Below are 15,496 nucleotides of genomic sequence, written 5' to 3' on the forward strand. Positions count from 1 at the left end.
AAGGGGTAAAGTTATACATATAGATTTCCACTGCATCATGAACCAGTTCAAAAAATATACTCAATACTGCTCTCTGGAAAGTGGCGGGAGCATTGCACAATCCAAAAGGAAGGACCCGGTATGCAAAGGTACCCCAAGGACAAGTGAAAGTGGTCTTATCTTGGTCTTCCGGGCTGATTTGGATTTGGTTGTACTCGCTAAACCCATCTAGGAAGGAGAAAAACTTCTTCCTTTCCAGGCCATTTAACACTTGATCTATGAAAGGCAAAGGAAAATGGTCCTTCTTGGTGGCCTTGTTTAGTTCCTGATAATCAACACAGATTCTCCACTTCCCATTTTTCTTTGGCACTAGCACCAAAGGAGAGACTCATTCGCTGTCAGAGATAGGGTAGATGAATCCTGCATCCAGTAACTTTTGCAGTTCTTCTTTGACAATGTCCTTAAGGGCTGGATTCATCCTTCTTTGTGGCTTCCTGACTAGTTTGCAACCTTCCTTAATGTAAATGTGATGAGTACAGACTAAAGGATGCACTCCCTTCATCTCCTTATAGCTCCAAGCAAAAGCATCCAAATGGTTTCTTAATAAGCTACATAGTTATTTCTCCTGAGAGGTGGATAGGGATGAGTTGATCTTCAAGGTTCTTTCTAGGCTGAATTCCACATTCTTAACTCGGAGAGAGGTTGGATCAGCCACACAGAGATCAACTAAAGGATTGGCTTGGGTTTCTTCCACTAGCTCTTCTAATGGCAACACACTGGGGAGTGGATTCTGGATCAAGTTTTCAATAAGATCATCCTCGGTTTGTGGGACCCCCCCATGGTAGCTTCCACTGCACACAGTGGTGCGGAATAGACTTCATCCTCATCTTCCTCCTCCAACCAGAGAGGTAAATCATGTTCTAACAAAGGTTGGGTAGGAGGATATAGGACTAGCTACTTGGACATATGCCCATTCTTGATTGTCATGTTCCTAGCTCGACAACTGATGTAGGCATCTGTAGTAGCCAACCAAGGTCTTCCCAGGATGAGAGGATACCCAGTGAGCTTTGCCTTTGGTTGGAGAACCAGGAAATCAGCAAGGTACTCCCAAGAATCGATGGAGACAATTACATCTTCCACAATCTCAGGGGTCACGGTGGAGCAGTCTGCTAATTGTAGTATTGTTTTGGTCTTTCTTAGGGAGCCCTGAAGGTTGAGCTTGAGCATAGTGTCCTTGGTCATAACATTAATGGTAGCCCTTAGATCAATCAGGGTATGGGGGATTATGGTGCCATTGATGTGGACATCGACTATAGGGCTTCCAGGGTGTAGATATTTCAGACAGATTACCTGCCCCACCATCAGGTCGGACAGTTGTCCTATGACATTGATAGTTGGAGCATCTCTCCTGCGCCTACCTAGGTGCTTGAAGCACTTCTCCTTGATCATCTTGTTGTATATAGGAACATCCTTTATGGCTTGGAGAAGTGGTATCTTTACACATAACTGTTTCAATTCTCCCAGAAGTTCAATTTCTTCTGAGGTAGGTTGTGTTGTTTTGGTTGATCTCTCAGGAAAGGGTGGAGTGGCTTTTGGTTCACTTTCCTCTTTTTCTTCCTCATCCTCCTTAGGGGGAGGTTGGTTATCTGGGAGAACCTTCCCAGATCATAGGTTAATCTCCTGAATCTCCACAACATAGGTCGGGCATGATGTTTCCCCACTATATACCTGTTGGGCCTGTCTGTTATTCAGGTTCGGGTTCGGTTGAGCAGGTATTTGGGGTTGCCTTAGTGGAGAAGGAGGCAATGGTTGTGGTTGAGCAGGTGGTGGAGGCAAAAGAGCAGGAGGAGAGTTGTACTGGGGCCTCCACCCCTGATGAGGTGCATTCCATTGAAGCTGTGGTTGAGCATAAGAGTGAAATGAATGAGCAGTTGGTTGAGCATGGTATTGAGATGGATATGAGGTGTGGACCAGGAAGAATGAGCAAGGGGACCCCAAGAAGGCATGCAAGTGGCTTGATTGGGGTTGTAATATGTTTGGGATGTCCCTTGCATTCCTTGCTGGTAAGGTCTGGGCCCATGTGGCCTCCTTTGGTTCATGAAATGAAGTGGTTCAGTGGCTCCTTCGACCCCCTAGTATGCATCTTTATGTCCAGGCAAGGAAGGGCACTAATTCATAGAATGGTCTTCTTCACAAACTGAACACACTTCTATAGAGTTCAATGGACATTCATTCCTAGGATGCCTTCTGGTACACCTAGGACAAAAGATGGCCAAAGCCCTCTCTACTTTCTCTTATTTTCTTTTGATATGCAAGGTATCCATTTGCATGGCAAGAGTATGCCTCATCTCACTCTTGAAATCTTCCAGCAGATTTTCAAATTCACCTCTAAGGGATGAAATGGATAAGGATGTACTGGCTAAGAGTTGACTTCCCCTACCTCTCTTTCTGGCTGCCCTAGAATGGTTTCTAAACACAGTCTTTATGTCTTCATAAGGTAATTGGTAGATGTCCCCCCCAGCCAGCAAATGGAGGGTATCTATAAGGTCTTTCGGGACTCCTCTGAGCAGGACCAACTTCAAATATTCGAGGTCAAGTGTGCACCTGGCCCTTTTATAACTGAGCTGAAACCTCTCTTCATAATCTTCCAAGGATTCATTGCTTCCCATGGTCATCCGAAAAATCTCTTCCTTGGTATCCTTTGACCTACATCAGTCCCAGTATTTGTTATTAAAGGCTTGTTGCATCTGAGCCCAAATTGTGATGTTGTTGCCAGGTAACCCCATGAACCAGTGCAACGCTACATCCTTGAGGGTAGAAGGAAACAATTTCAACTTCTGCTCATCTTCTGCATAGTCATAGGTCCGACAGATAACAAAAAATTCAAACAAGAAGGTATCAGGATCTTCGGTAATCAACGCATGGAAGTGAGGTAAGGCTGAAGGACTTATGTTCTTCATTTTAGTGTCCCCATTGGTCTCTCGGATGGGAAAGGTACCCTCTACTCTTTCCCCATTCCCTCTAACATTTCTGTTTTCAGCCGTGGTCTTAGGAGGAATGGTTTCTTGCTCTTCTTCTGCTATAAGATCTTTGTATATCTCTGGTGGTTCACCTATAGGTTCTTATGGATCACTGCCACCGAAGAAGAGAGAAGGGTGACTTTGTGATGTGGTGGGGGTGTTGAGTAGGAATTTTCCTGAATTATCTCTGTTCCTACGAGGCATGAAAATAAATCTCTTTTTGGGTGATTTTTGTTTTTTCTGCTTGTACCTAAAAAACTGAAATGGATTGAACAACAAATTGCAACTAACTGAAATGAACTTGCTGAAATGAAATTGCAAAATTGAAATGAAAGTGAGGAAATGACTAATCTACTCTTGCTGAAATGGAAATTGCGGAATTGAAATGAAAGCAGGAAATGACTAATCTACTCTTGCTGAAATGGAAATTGCAGAATTGAAATGAAAACAGGAAATGACTAATATACTCTTGCTGAAATGGAAATTGCAAAATTGAAAGGGCTAATCTACTTTTGCTGAAATGGAAATTGCAGAATCAAAATGAAAGCAGGAAATGCCTAATCTACTTTTGCATAATTGAAATTGCAAAATTGAAATGAAACAACTACTCTACTTTTGCTGAAGTAAACTACTTAACAGAATGTTGCAGTAGAAAATAGAAGAAAGTAGTAATCATAAAAATACTCTGATGCTTCCCTGGAAACGATGCCAAAAAAGTGGTAAGCACTAGTATTGCAACAATAATGTTGCAACTCTTGGGGCTTCCTACTTTACTTTTATCAACCCGGTAGTTCGTAGCAAACTTGAAAGCGACGGTGTTGTATGCACAAGTACTAGCTCTTACTACAAGCTGTCACTTGGTCAGCTGGCGCAAGATCACTAGGAGATCAAGCCAACTTCTATGAGTTTCCAAGAGAAGCTTTTAACTGTGATGAAAGAAAGCTAACTCTAAAGAGGTTATTCTACTTGCAAAAAGAAAAAGAAGACTGAAATGTAACGCAAACCCTAGCAAACCCTAATTTATCCAACTAACCCTACTTTTGCAAAAAAAGAGATAGAAACTGATGTGATGAGTGCCATTGACTACTGAAAAAGGTAAATTACATTTATTCAAGCTACTTTTGGAAAGAAAGGAGAAGAAAACATCTTTTTGTGCTTTTGAGTGTCTTTATGTGAAATTATTATGCTTGTGATTTATCTGGTTGTGATTGTGCAGAGGTTTGGTGGTGAAGGAAGGTGGAGTTTTTTTTTGTAGAGGTGGAGGATGGTGTGGAGAGGTCCTAAGAAGCCCCTAGTACCCTTCTAAAGACTTTCATAGTGATCGGACTTCCAAAAATCACTCACAGGAAATTCTACAGGAGGTTGCAGGGGATCTACAGGAGGATCTACAAGAGGAGGCCAAGAGCTATTTTTGGAGTTTTTAAGGTGGAAAATTGATGGGAAAGGGTAACTGAAGGTATTGAGGTGTCCGGAGCTTGTCAAGGAAGATCAAGAGGGAACATTATGGTTGGATTTGTTCAAATGGCAAGAGGGAAGCTTATGGAAAAAAATGCAGAAATTAGGGCATATTGGTGAAATGTTGCGAATGACTTGGGAACTCTGTGAGAAATGAGCTGATGTTGGCTACTTTATGGATGTATGGTGAGCTGAGGTTTCCTACAAGAGATCTGCACATCTACTTACAAAAACTGATCAAAGAAGGGACTAACTATACTATGAAAACAAAAATTTCTCTAGCTTGACCTAATTTCTGACCTACAAATAGAAAATGTTGAACATTAACCTTCGAACAGAAAAGCATGTAGAGAGATCTATTATAAAAGGACCAAGAAATGATCTAGGCAACTGAATCTGAACCAATATATCAATCTTTCAAATCGAGTCATCACACTAGAAGTTGCATGGAAGAGCAAAAACTGTGTTTTTGGTGGCAACAGTAGTGCCTTGACCTCAAATCATAGTCCCAGGAAGGGAGAAAGGAGATTAGGGCCTACTGTTGGCCTTTTTGAATCTTATTTTGTCACTGTAGTAACCTACTTGAGCAACTGAAACAAAAATAGCTATGCAAACCATCAAAAGCAACCCAATCTAACAAAGTAAAATGAATCTATGTAAAAGAAATTAACTCATGAACTGAAGAAAAAACATAAAAGTAGAAAGTAAGAGGTGATGGGAAGCTTGGGTTGGGCCCTAATCCAAGAGCTTCAGCCCTCTGAAAGAGATTAGTGCTGGCCCAAAAAATGTTTCATCTCCATTACCAAAAATAAAAGTCACATTACATAAACTGTTCTAAAAAAAGAAGCTTGAAAATGAGCTGAACAAGTGTTGCACAAAAGTGAAAAAATTCTACTAATGACTGGCTAACCTACTAAGGCTCTAAGCCCCCTTATTTATACAAATGGAGTCCTCCAATAGTCCTCCTAAAATCAAGGAACTCAACTTCCCAGAACTGGAGATAAACAACAGTCCTTCTTTACTTGCTCGGTTGTCCCTTGGATGCATCAATGTGGACCTTTATGCTCTGATTTGTTGATGGAGGATTTTAGGAAAGGGGTCATAAATGAAGGAGACACCCCCCTACAAATCCTCTTCCCTGTTTTCCTCGAGTTTTGGCTGCCATTTGCTCATAAATCCCTTGACTTTGTCCAAAATTGACCAAAAAATCTGCATAAATCACATATTAGACTACATGGAAGAATGAATAAACCAGTTCACTTTATTAGCATAAATATATTCAAAAACATGCAATAAACTAATGAGAATGGTGGATTATGTTGAAATAAGAGGCAAAATGAGCCCATATAATTACCCATTTCTGGGGCTCATCACACACCCTCCCTCAAACGAACCAAGAAATAGAAATATGCCCCACAACCATCTTAAGTGAAATTGAGCAAGGAACCGAAGACATCGAAATGGAGCAAGAAAGAAAAAATGAGCTACTAGAAGAAAAGGCGATTGAAGAATTCCTAGGGGACATGGACCTCAACAATATGATGGAAGTTTGGGAAAAGAGGGGACTGGAAACCATCCTAGGGGATTATCTTAAAAAAATAGAGGAAGAATACCTCTATCAAGAAGAACTTAAGCAAGCAATGACAAAATAATAATACGTGGACCTCAACATGATCGACATCAAATCCAATGTCCCAACAGTTCAATACAACCCCAAAGGAGTGGGAAGAAAGCAAGGCAGGGAAATCACCAGTCTACTTTTGTAGGATTTTAGAGAAAGTATGATTAACGAAGGAAAGGTAAGGGCCATAATATTAACTAAAAAACATTCCCAATGAATTTTATCTCGTGGAATATTCGAGGTCTAAATGGACCCACAAAAATAAGGCTTCTCAAGAAAAAGATTATGGAAAGAAAACCATAGATAATGTGTATTCAGGAAACAAAAGTAGGTTTAGAGGCTATACCTTCCAGTCAAAAGAAGTATTGGAAGGGCTACAATAGTATTTCAATTGCTATAACTAGAGGCATAGTAGGAGGAAAAATAATAATATGGAATGAAAATTTGATGGACCTTAAAACATTTATCACTACTCCAAACATCTTAGCGACAATATTTCAAATTATAGGAACCCCAGAAACATTGTGTTACCAATGTCTATGGCCCACATAGTGTTGAAGAAAGGATCAATATGTTGGAAACCCTGAAGAAAATTCATGATCCCCTGCCAAGCTCCCACATAATCCTTGGAGGAGACTTTAATATGATCCTCAAACTTTCTGAGAAAAAGGAGCCCTTAAAAGATTGGAAAAATATGTGGACGCTTTCAGAGAAGTAATAGAACAAATGGAAATGGTGAATGTGGAAAATCACAATGACATATTCACCTGGAATAAAATGGGAGGAGGATAAAGTAAAATTGTCTCCCGCTTGGACTGATTCCTAATATCAGAATCCATACTCCTAAACACTTTGGAGATAGAAGGAAGAATCCTCCCATATGTTGGTTCAAATCATTGGCCCATTTCATTAGAGATCCAACTTCTAGGTACTCCCAAGAATAGATCTTTCAGGTTTGAATCCTTCTATCTAGAGCATCCAAAATTTCAATAAAAATGAAGGAATGGTGGAATGAGGACCTCCCCTTGAGGGGTTTCCAAATGTAACTCTTTTAGCATAAACTAAAGAATATCAAATCTTGAATCAGGAAATCGAATAAGGAGGTATTTGGAGACATCCTCAAAGATATAAATGACCTTGAAAGGTAGATGCAAGAACTTGATCAAAACATCATCCTCAGTGGAACCTCAGACTAGCGGAAGAAAATGGAACAAGACTTACAACAAAAATGGGAAACAAGGGAAAATAGGAGTACAAATTATGGCAATAGAAATTCAGGTTTCAATAGCTAAAATGTGGGGAGTGTAATACCAAGTTCTTCCAAAAATCCATTCTTAAGCATAGAAAGGTGAGCAGGATCCTTTCCCTGAAGAAAAATTATGGCAATATGATCCGATCCCATGAGGACATCTCAGTAGAGCTCAATTCCTTATTTTGGAACCTCTTAACGAATCCCACCATGGATAGGACCCCAACAATTCCCAAAATATTGACTGATTATCATAACACCATGTTGTTCAAATAAATCATTGAGCAAGAAGTGGAAGAATCCATTATGTTAATGCTCTCTGGTAAGGATCTGGGGCCTGACGGCTTCACCACATACTTCTTCAAAGCATGTTGGCCAATAATAAAAGGAGAGGTACACTCCATAGTGGAGGATTCGAGACGAGACAAGATAATGTTGGGGGCCCTCAACACCACCCTTATAACTCTCATTCCAAAGGAAGAAGGACACTTCAGAAAGGTATTGCCCTATAACATTGTAATGTCATATACAAGATCATTTCAAAGGTTATAGCCAATAGAATCAAACCTTTGTTACCTCTCCTTGTCTCTCCCAGACAATCTGGTTATGTTGAAGGCAGGAAAATTCTGGATAGTATTATTTTCTCCCATGAAACCATACACTCTCTCAAAATTTCCAAACAACCTGGGATGTTAATGTAGCTTGAAATGTCAAAATAATTTGACAAGATAAGCTTGCAATATATTTGGGAGGCGCTCAAGGCCTTTGGATTCCATCAAGATTGGATTGATTGGATTATAGCCCTTGTAACTAGAGCCCTCTTCTCCATGCTTCTCAATGGAGCCCCTACCCAACCCTTCTCTCCCACCCAAGGGATCATCAGGAAGGGAGATCCCCTACCCTTTTTCCTATTAATTCTATTGTAGAGGGCTTGGGAAGAACCATATCAGTAGCCAGGGATAATAATCACTTGACCAGTCTAAAACTTCATGACACCCCTTTAGCCTCTACCCATCAACAGTTTGTGGATGACACCCTTCTCATGGGCATCCCCATAGTTGCCAAAGCCAAAACTCAAGAAAATTATTAATTTATTCTCCCAAGCCTATGGAACCTCAGTAAACCTGCAAAAATATAAAATATTCTTCTTCAATACCCTTGTCCCTATTCAAATAAACATACCCATGATATTGGGGTTCCAAAAATTCCCCCTCCCTTCTAAGTATTTGGGTGTTCCTTTCACAGACAATGCCCTTAGGAAATCTACCTAGGAAGACCTCCTCTCCAGGCTCCAAAATAGATTAAGTAATTGGAGATTTATATCCCTTAATCTAGCTAGAAGGTTAGTCCTTCAAATTCTTATTGCAATAAATGCCTCTATACTTGTTCTCAACATTAGCTGATCCAAAATAAATTCTAAACAATATTTGCAACAGTCAAAGAAACTTCCTCTGGAGAGTTTCCAAGGAAAAAATAAAACAGGCTCTGGTCACGTGGGGAAAACTATATAGGCCCAAACACGTTGGAGGTATAGGCCTAAGGGACCGAGAAGTCATAGGAAACACTCTTCGAGCTAAAACATGGTGGAAATGGCTAGATTATCCCATAACCCCCTAGAAAAAAATATGGAAAGCTAAATATGCCCCCAATCAGCAGAAGAAGGATCTCAATTGCATGGCAGACCTTGTCAAAGGCTCAACTATCTAGAACCAAGCTTGGAAAAATAAATGGATTATCCAACAAAACAGTCTTTGGGAGGTGCGCAATGGCCAGAGCTCTCTCTTTTGGTAGGATTCTTGGTAGTACCTCCCACATCTGAACAAAGAAGCCTATGCTCCACTAAAGGAGATAATGTAGGTCAAGGGAAAAAATTTAGTCTCCCACTACCAGAAACACGCCCCCCAAGGAAGTAAGTGGTGATCTTGGATTGATAATAAAGAATGGCAACCCATCCCATAAAACTTTGATTAGGAGGCTTTTTGGAAGCACGTACAGGATCGTTGAATCCCCATGGACTAGGATGAAGAAAAATTAAGATGGGGCAATAAATCATGAGGTGTATTTATCCTCAAAGAAGCTTATGGATATCTGGTCAACCAGAATCAACTAGAACAACATCCTCAATGGAGTTCTCTTTGGCTAAAAAATCATTGGCAAAAGATAACTCTCTTCTTATGGCTTATCCTTCATGGTAAAATCCTGATCTGTGATAAACTCATAAAACATGGTTTCTTGTGCCCTTCCAAATGAAACTTATGTGAAAACCGGGAGGAAACAATAAATCACCTTTTGAACACTTGTGAAACTGCTTGCACATTAGGGGGCAAAGGTTTTTAGCCTCAGATAGAAAGAGGGTATCAATTCAAAAAACCCTTGACACTTGGAGACCTCAAATATCCATTCACCCATCATCAACAAAGCTTGGAATATGTTTCCAACGGCTCTCTATTGGGTTCTATGGAAAGAAAGATATGCAAGAATATTCAAAAACATGTGGGTAATAGGGTATGTTCTACTTTCTAGGGTGAAGAATATCATATAGGAATCGGTCTCAGTGTCTAGGCTCCCTCTAGAGTAGGCCCCCCCTCGACCTTCGTACATTCGAATCCTACGACTTATCGGTTTGGAGCACATTCAATCCACTGACACAAAGCACCACGTTGTCAACCCTGATACCCCTAACATTTGGTCTCCCCCAAGCATCAATGTCTTTAAAATAAATTACAATGAGGATTCCCAGGACAATCCAGGATCAACGGCCTTCGGAAGGGTCTTCCAAAATCAAAATGGAAAAATTCTCTAGATTTACTATGCAAAATTATGCATCAGTGCAAACAATGTGGTTGAGTTGTAGGCTTTGGAGCATAGAATCTAACTTTCCAAGTATAACAATTTGGTCCCACTGGTTGTCGAAGGGGATTCTATGGTGGCCACTCTTGCTACCCGAAAATTATATAATGGAACCCCGATCAAAAAAGTGGTCGCCAACTAGTGGCTCTCTAAGGCTCTTTAATGCATTCGTGACCACATCATGGATCTTGGTGGGGTCCACTTCCAAGCTGTCAAGTGTAAGGAAAATTCCTTGACTGAAAGGCTTGCAAATTAGGGGACAAATGGCAATTCCATGCTAAGCCCTCGGGCATGGAAATGATTATATGATGGTAGGTTGCATTAGGAATGTGAATATATTTGTCAAAAGGACAGTGATAGTAATGGTTCTCAATAGCTACCAATCCATCCCTCCAAGTAGAAACCCACTTCATGATGGGAAATTACATGAATTATGGAGACAGTGCTCCAAAATCCTTCATAGACTCCTCCCATCCTGAAGCTCTTAATGTGTCCTCGAATCATGAGAATATGGATGACTCGAGCCACTACCCACCTCATCCACCCATTAACGGCTTGAATCATTTGAATTATGAAGCATATCTTGTCGTATAAGGGATGAATTACCACATTGAAGTTTCCATTATTATTCTAGGCCTTCTAAATCCCTTGATGATTGTTTTTTTCCCAATTGAGGCTTGCTTTCCCTTATTCCTCACCTCTTGCTAGTTTTCTATTGAAATCCCCTTGACTGTATACCCCAAAAATATAACCCTCATACACCACAACTCCCTTTTCTCTCACTCGCCTAATAGTCCCCAAATTTCTCGAACCCCACATCCTACTGGGGCCTCCTCCTCAAGTCGCAAACTGGGTGGTTGTAACATAGACCGCTAGAGGCAGATAGGCATGTGCCCAAGAATAAGGGCTTAGACTGTGGCCCATAAAGCAGCGCTCAAATTTCACAACAATGTTTTGCCTAAGGTAAAAGAAGACATCAGTCATCTTGAGGAGCAAGTCGCAGAAATTGGGAGAAACACCAACACTGAGGTTGTGGCTGAGAAATTTAACTAGATTTCGGACCCATGCTTGACAAGAGCTTGTGATAATATATATAGCTACATAATTTAACTCGCTTGGAATATGAAAACTCTCCTGGTTCTGGAAATGCAGGAAAACAATTAGGCGAGGAAATCTGCGAAGTTTACTGTCTACATGGAGTCAGTGCACCACAATAAATTCATCACTAAGGATTTGCCTCATTATAGACAACTCAAGCGCAGTGCTGGAAAGAATCAAGGAGGGATGACAACTCTCTCCCTAGCCACGACAATTTGCAACGGGATGGTGTTCAGATGAGTTGGTCGCTAGTAGAACCCATCACGGTTGGAGAAGACTAGTCCCTTTCACCAAGTTAAATGTTATGATATTTTTGTCTCATTTTTTTTATCTCTTCCCAGAGGGCACTAGAATGTATGTCTCAAGAGTTTAATTAGTGCTTGGCTATAGACCACCATGTTTGTCAATTTCATAGAAACTCCTTGGGTAGCTCCCTCGTGGAGTGTTTTTCCCCCAATTTTGTATCTAATTCTAGTATTAGATTTAGTAGAGTCACTAGGTTTAGACAATATAGAGTGTCAAAAGATGAATCAGATGGTTTGCCTTTCAGTCAAGCCAACCACTAAAACACAAGGATGTATGCTTTTTTGTTTTTTAGCTCTAATAAAATCTTTGTTACTACTTACAAAAAAATTATTTATTAAATATTTTTAAAATTAATTACATAGATTTTATTATAATTTTTTAAATTACTATTTTTATTATAATATAAAAAATTGGAAGACAGTGTGTGAGGGAGAGACATGGACTATAGAAGGAGGCTGGAGCTAGGGTTTGTAACATAGGTTGAATAGTGACGAGAATAACACTCGCTTGTTTTTTATTTTTATTTTTAGCTCTAATAAAATCTTTGTCACTACTTACAAAAAAAATATTTATTAGATATTTTCAAAATTAATTACATAGGTTTTATTATAATTTTTTAAATTGCTATTTTTATTATAATATAAAAAACTGGAACACAACGTGTGAGGGAGAGACATGGACTACAGATGGAGGCTGGAGCTAGGGTTTGTAACATAGGTTGAATAGTGATGAGAATATGGGTTTGTCATCATTTTTTTGCTGAGACAACATGGGGCGCTCGAGAATTGCATGGTTAAAATTAATTGACTACTATAAAAGCCCTAGTCACATGAGCATTTTCATCACATATAAGAAGTTTAGATGGTCTAGGGTAGGGTTTAGCCAAACATTTGGGTTATTTGTAGGGGGTGTGGTTACTTTAGGAGGGCGTACCTTGGGGGAACATCTTTTTTCTGACTAGGATTTTGACAGTGTTAGGCCAAAGGTTGCCATTTCCCCATAGGTTTTTTGGTTTTTTACTCTTCCCTAGGTAAATTTTGATGTTTCAGAACTAATGGGGTCATGAATGACAATTTATGAGTTCCTCCTCTTTTTGTGGGGTCCATTTTCATTGATTCAAGGTTGTTGTCCAATGATTTTCAAGAGCCAGGGTTCAATGCCCCTCTGATTTTTTCTCTAGGTGGGGAGACTCTAACCTATTCAAAAATGGAAGGATGCTTTCACTTAGTGGCCTTAGGTTTGGTAATGAAGTATGAATAGACCATTAGAGGGTTCTTAGCTGGCAATAAGAATTATTTTGAATACCTTCCTAGTGGATGGGGATGGAAGTGAACTATGGGTTAAGCTTATAGAACTTGAAAACCTAGTCAAGGAAAGCGAGAGTGGAGAAAAATAACACTCGATAAATTTTTTTTTGGTTCTGGACCCAAATAAAAAAAAGATAGGTTTATGAGAAGTACTTAAATCCCTTCTGCTTATAATCTCAATCTGGGGGATGACATGGAGATGGAGTAGCCTAAGTTGTTGGCAGAGAATACCTGGGTTAGCCATGCTAGAGAATGAAAATTCATCATTGGAATCCTGCAAGAATGGATCAACGAAGAAATAACCCCTAAGGTACAATCCCTTCCTAAGATTTTCATTCTAGAAAAAGTGTGGATTCAAAGAAACTTTGGCTCTCAAGAGGAAGTTGAAAATATAGTTAAATTAGTTTGGTTAATTGAATCAACTCCTATATCATTCAAATTTTGGACACTGCTTTTTGACACAAGTCGTGAAAGGTTGTATGTGGCTCCCATATGGGTTTGATTTCCTGGATTACTGTCACATATGTGGAATGAGAAGAGCTTCAAAGATTTTGGAAATAGTCTTGGGGTTTTCCTCAAAGTGTACTATTCATTCAATTAAGAAAAGAACGATATGTCTATGGCCATGATCTTGGTGAGCCTTGACTTGTGAAATGGCCTACATGAAACCATAAAATATTGGCAGAGGCATTGAACGACTTCAAGTCCTTGATTATGAAGGGGTTCCTTTTAGATGTAAACATTGTCACAAATATGGGCATATTTTTCGGCATTGTATTCTCCCCTTCAAAAATGGTTTGTCGCAGGGGAAGGTTAAGAAGAAGATGAAGGTGGATCTGTAGTCAAACTTCGGGGCAAGCTTGAAGGAAGGGGAGGCGAACCCCATGGTGGAGGATAAAACTTTGGAGGTTCCATCAAACTATGGTATGTTGGAAGCAGGGTCAATGTCACATGAATTGATCGTTGGTGAAGGGTTTTCTCCTAATGCCATTGGTGGGATGTCTACTCCGGTCTCTTAACCTCTAGGTTCCCCCTCTTCCCTTCATATTTTTTCTTCTATTGCAATACCTTTTTTGAGTTTGGGATATGATTGAGATCTTGTATCTAGAGATCTGGGTCCAATTGTGGGGCATCCTATTTTTAGTGTTTTTTCTTCACAGGTCAATTTTCTTATTCCCTGCTTTTCGATGACCCTTTCCTCTCTAAAAGCCTCTATATATTATGAATTCTCTAGTTTCTTTGTGGATCATTATGTAGGAGATATCCTTTATAATTTATGATCTAGAAACATTTTCCTCTCTTCTAAAGGTCAAACTGGTAGCTTATGAAAAATCATGCTCTCCTCTCATAGCTCCGAATCGTTTGGTAGGAAATCGATCTTGTCCAAATCCAAAGAAAAATCCAGAGAAGAGATGGTTGTAAGTAGACAGTTAGCCATTACTGGGGAGCTTAAATATTTGAATGCCCAGGATCTAGTTTCCTAATGAAATTTTTGTCCGTCAATTTTAGAGGATTGACAAGTTCCTCAAAAAATATTTTGCTCAAGTGGCTCGTGAAGGTCGAGGGACTGAATATTATCATTATCTAGGAAACTCTAGGTGATGGGGAGGTGGTCTCTAAAACATCGATTTTTTTTTTGGGAGGTTAGTGTTTTATTGGCTCGGATGCTTGTGATCACTTTGAGTGTCTTGCTGTTGATTGGGATATTCACAAAGTTCTTGTCGAAAATTCCTTAAGTGTAAATTTTGGGTTTGGGCTTACGATTTTCTCCTTGGAGCTGTGGCTTCACTCACGCGCATTAATCTTTAGGGGCCTTGTGAAGGCCGTGTGGATTTCGGGAACAATTCTTTTGGGTTGAATATGATGGATGTCAAGAATTTGATTAGTGGAGGGGATTTAAATTTCTCCTTTGGTGTTGTTGAGTCTTAGGGACCTAGGGCCAGAGCTGATAACCTCTATGATTATTTAATCAGTATTCTTGTTCGAAAAAAATGTTGGATGAAGAGCCTATTCTTGAAGAGAAAACCTAGCAATCTTTTCTTGAGGAGAAATTTTCTTTTCAATGAGGTTTACAAATCAGAAATTTCTCTAGAAATTTGTGCCAACATTACAAGCCAAATCATTAGTCAAACCTAGTCAAACAAATGTTATTCAACGTTGGTCAAACCAATCAATAATCAACTCAGTTAACATTGGTCAAACTACATTCTACTGTCAAACTCGCACATGTGCCATATGATCAAACTCTGTAGTCAAAACTCACACATGTGGCTAGTCAAACTGTGGTCAAATGCAGTTGTATGAACTTCGTTCAATAATGGTAAAATTCTTCAGTCAACACTAGTCAAAACCCTCACATGTGCAACAATACAAACTGGTCATACTCGGTCAAATCCTCACATGTTCAGCCTCCAACCACCAAGAGAGAGATATAAAATGATAGATAACATATTTCTCCTTGGTCGAATTTCTCCTCCACTTGAAAATATTGAATGAGCTTGCAATGTTGATGAGTGTCTCCTCACATGCTCATTTATTTATATAGATATCTAATGTTGAGTGGACACCCATTAAGAAGCCTCTTATCACAAGAAAGCCTTTCACTTAATGA

This window comes from Pinus tabuliformis, chromosome 2_1 (genome assembly GCF_031772625.1).
Source record: "Pinus tabuliformis cultivar Carrire ecotype Pingquan chromosome 2_1, CPIR1, whole genome shotgun sequence".
NCBI lineage: Eukaryota > Viridiplantae > Streptophyta > Pinopsida > Pinales > Pinaceae > Pinus > Pinus tabuliformis.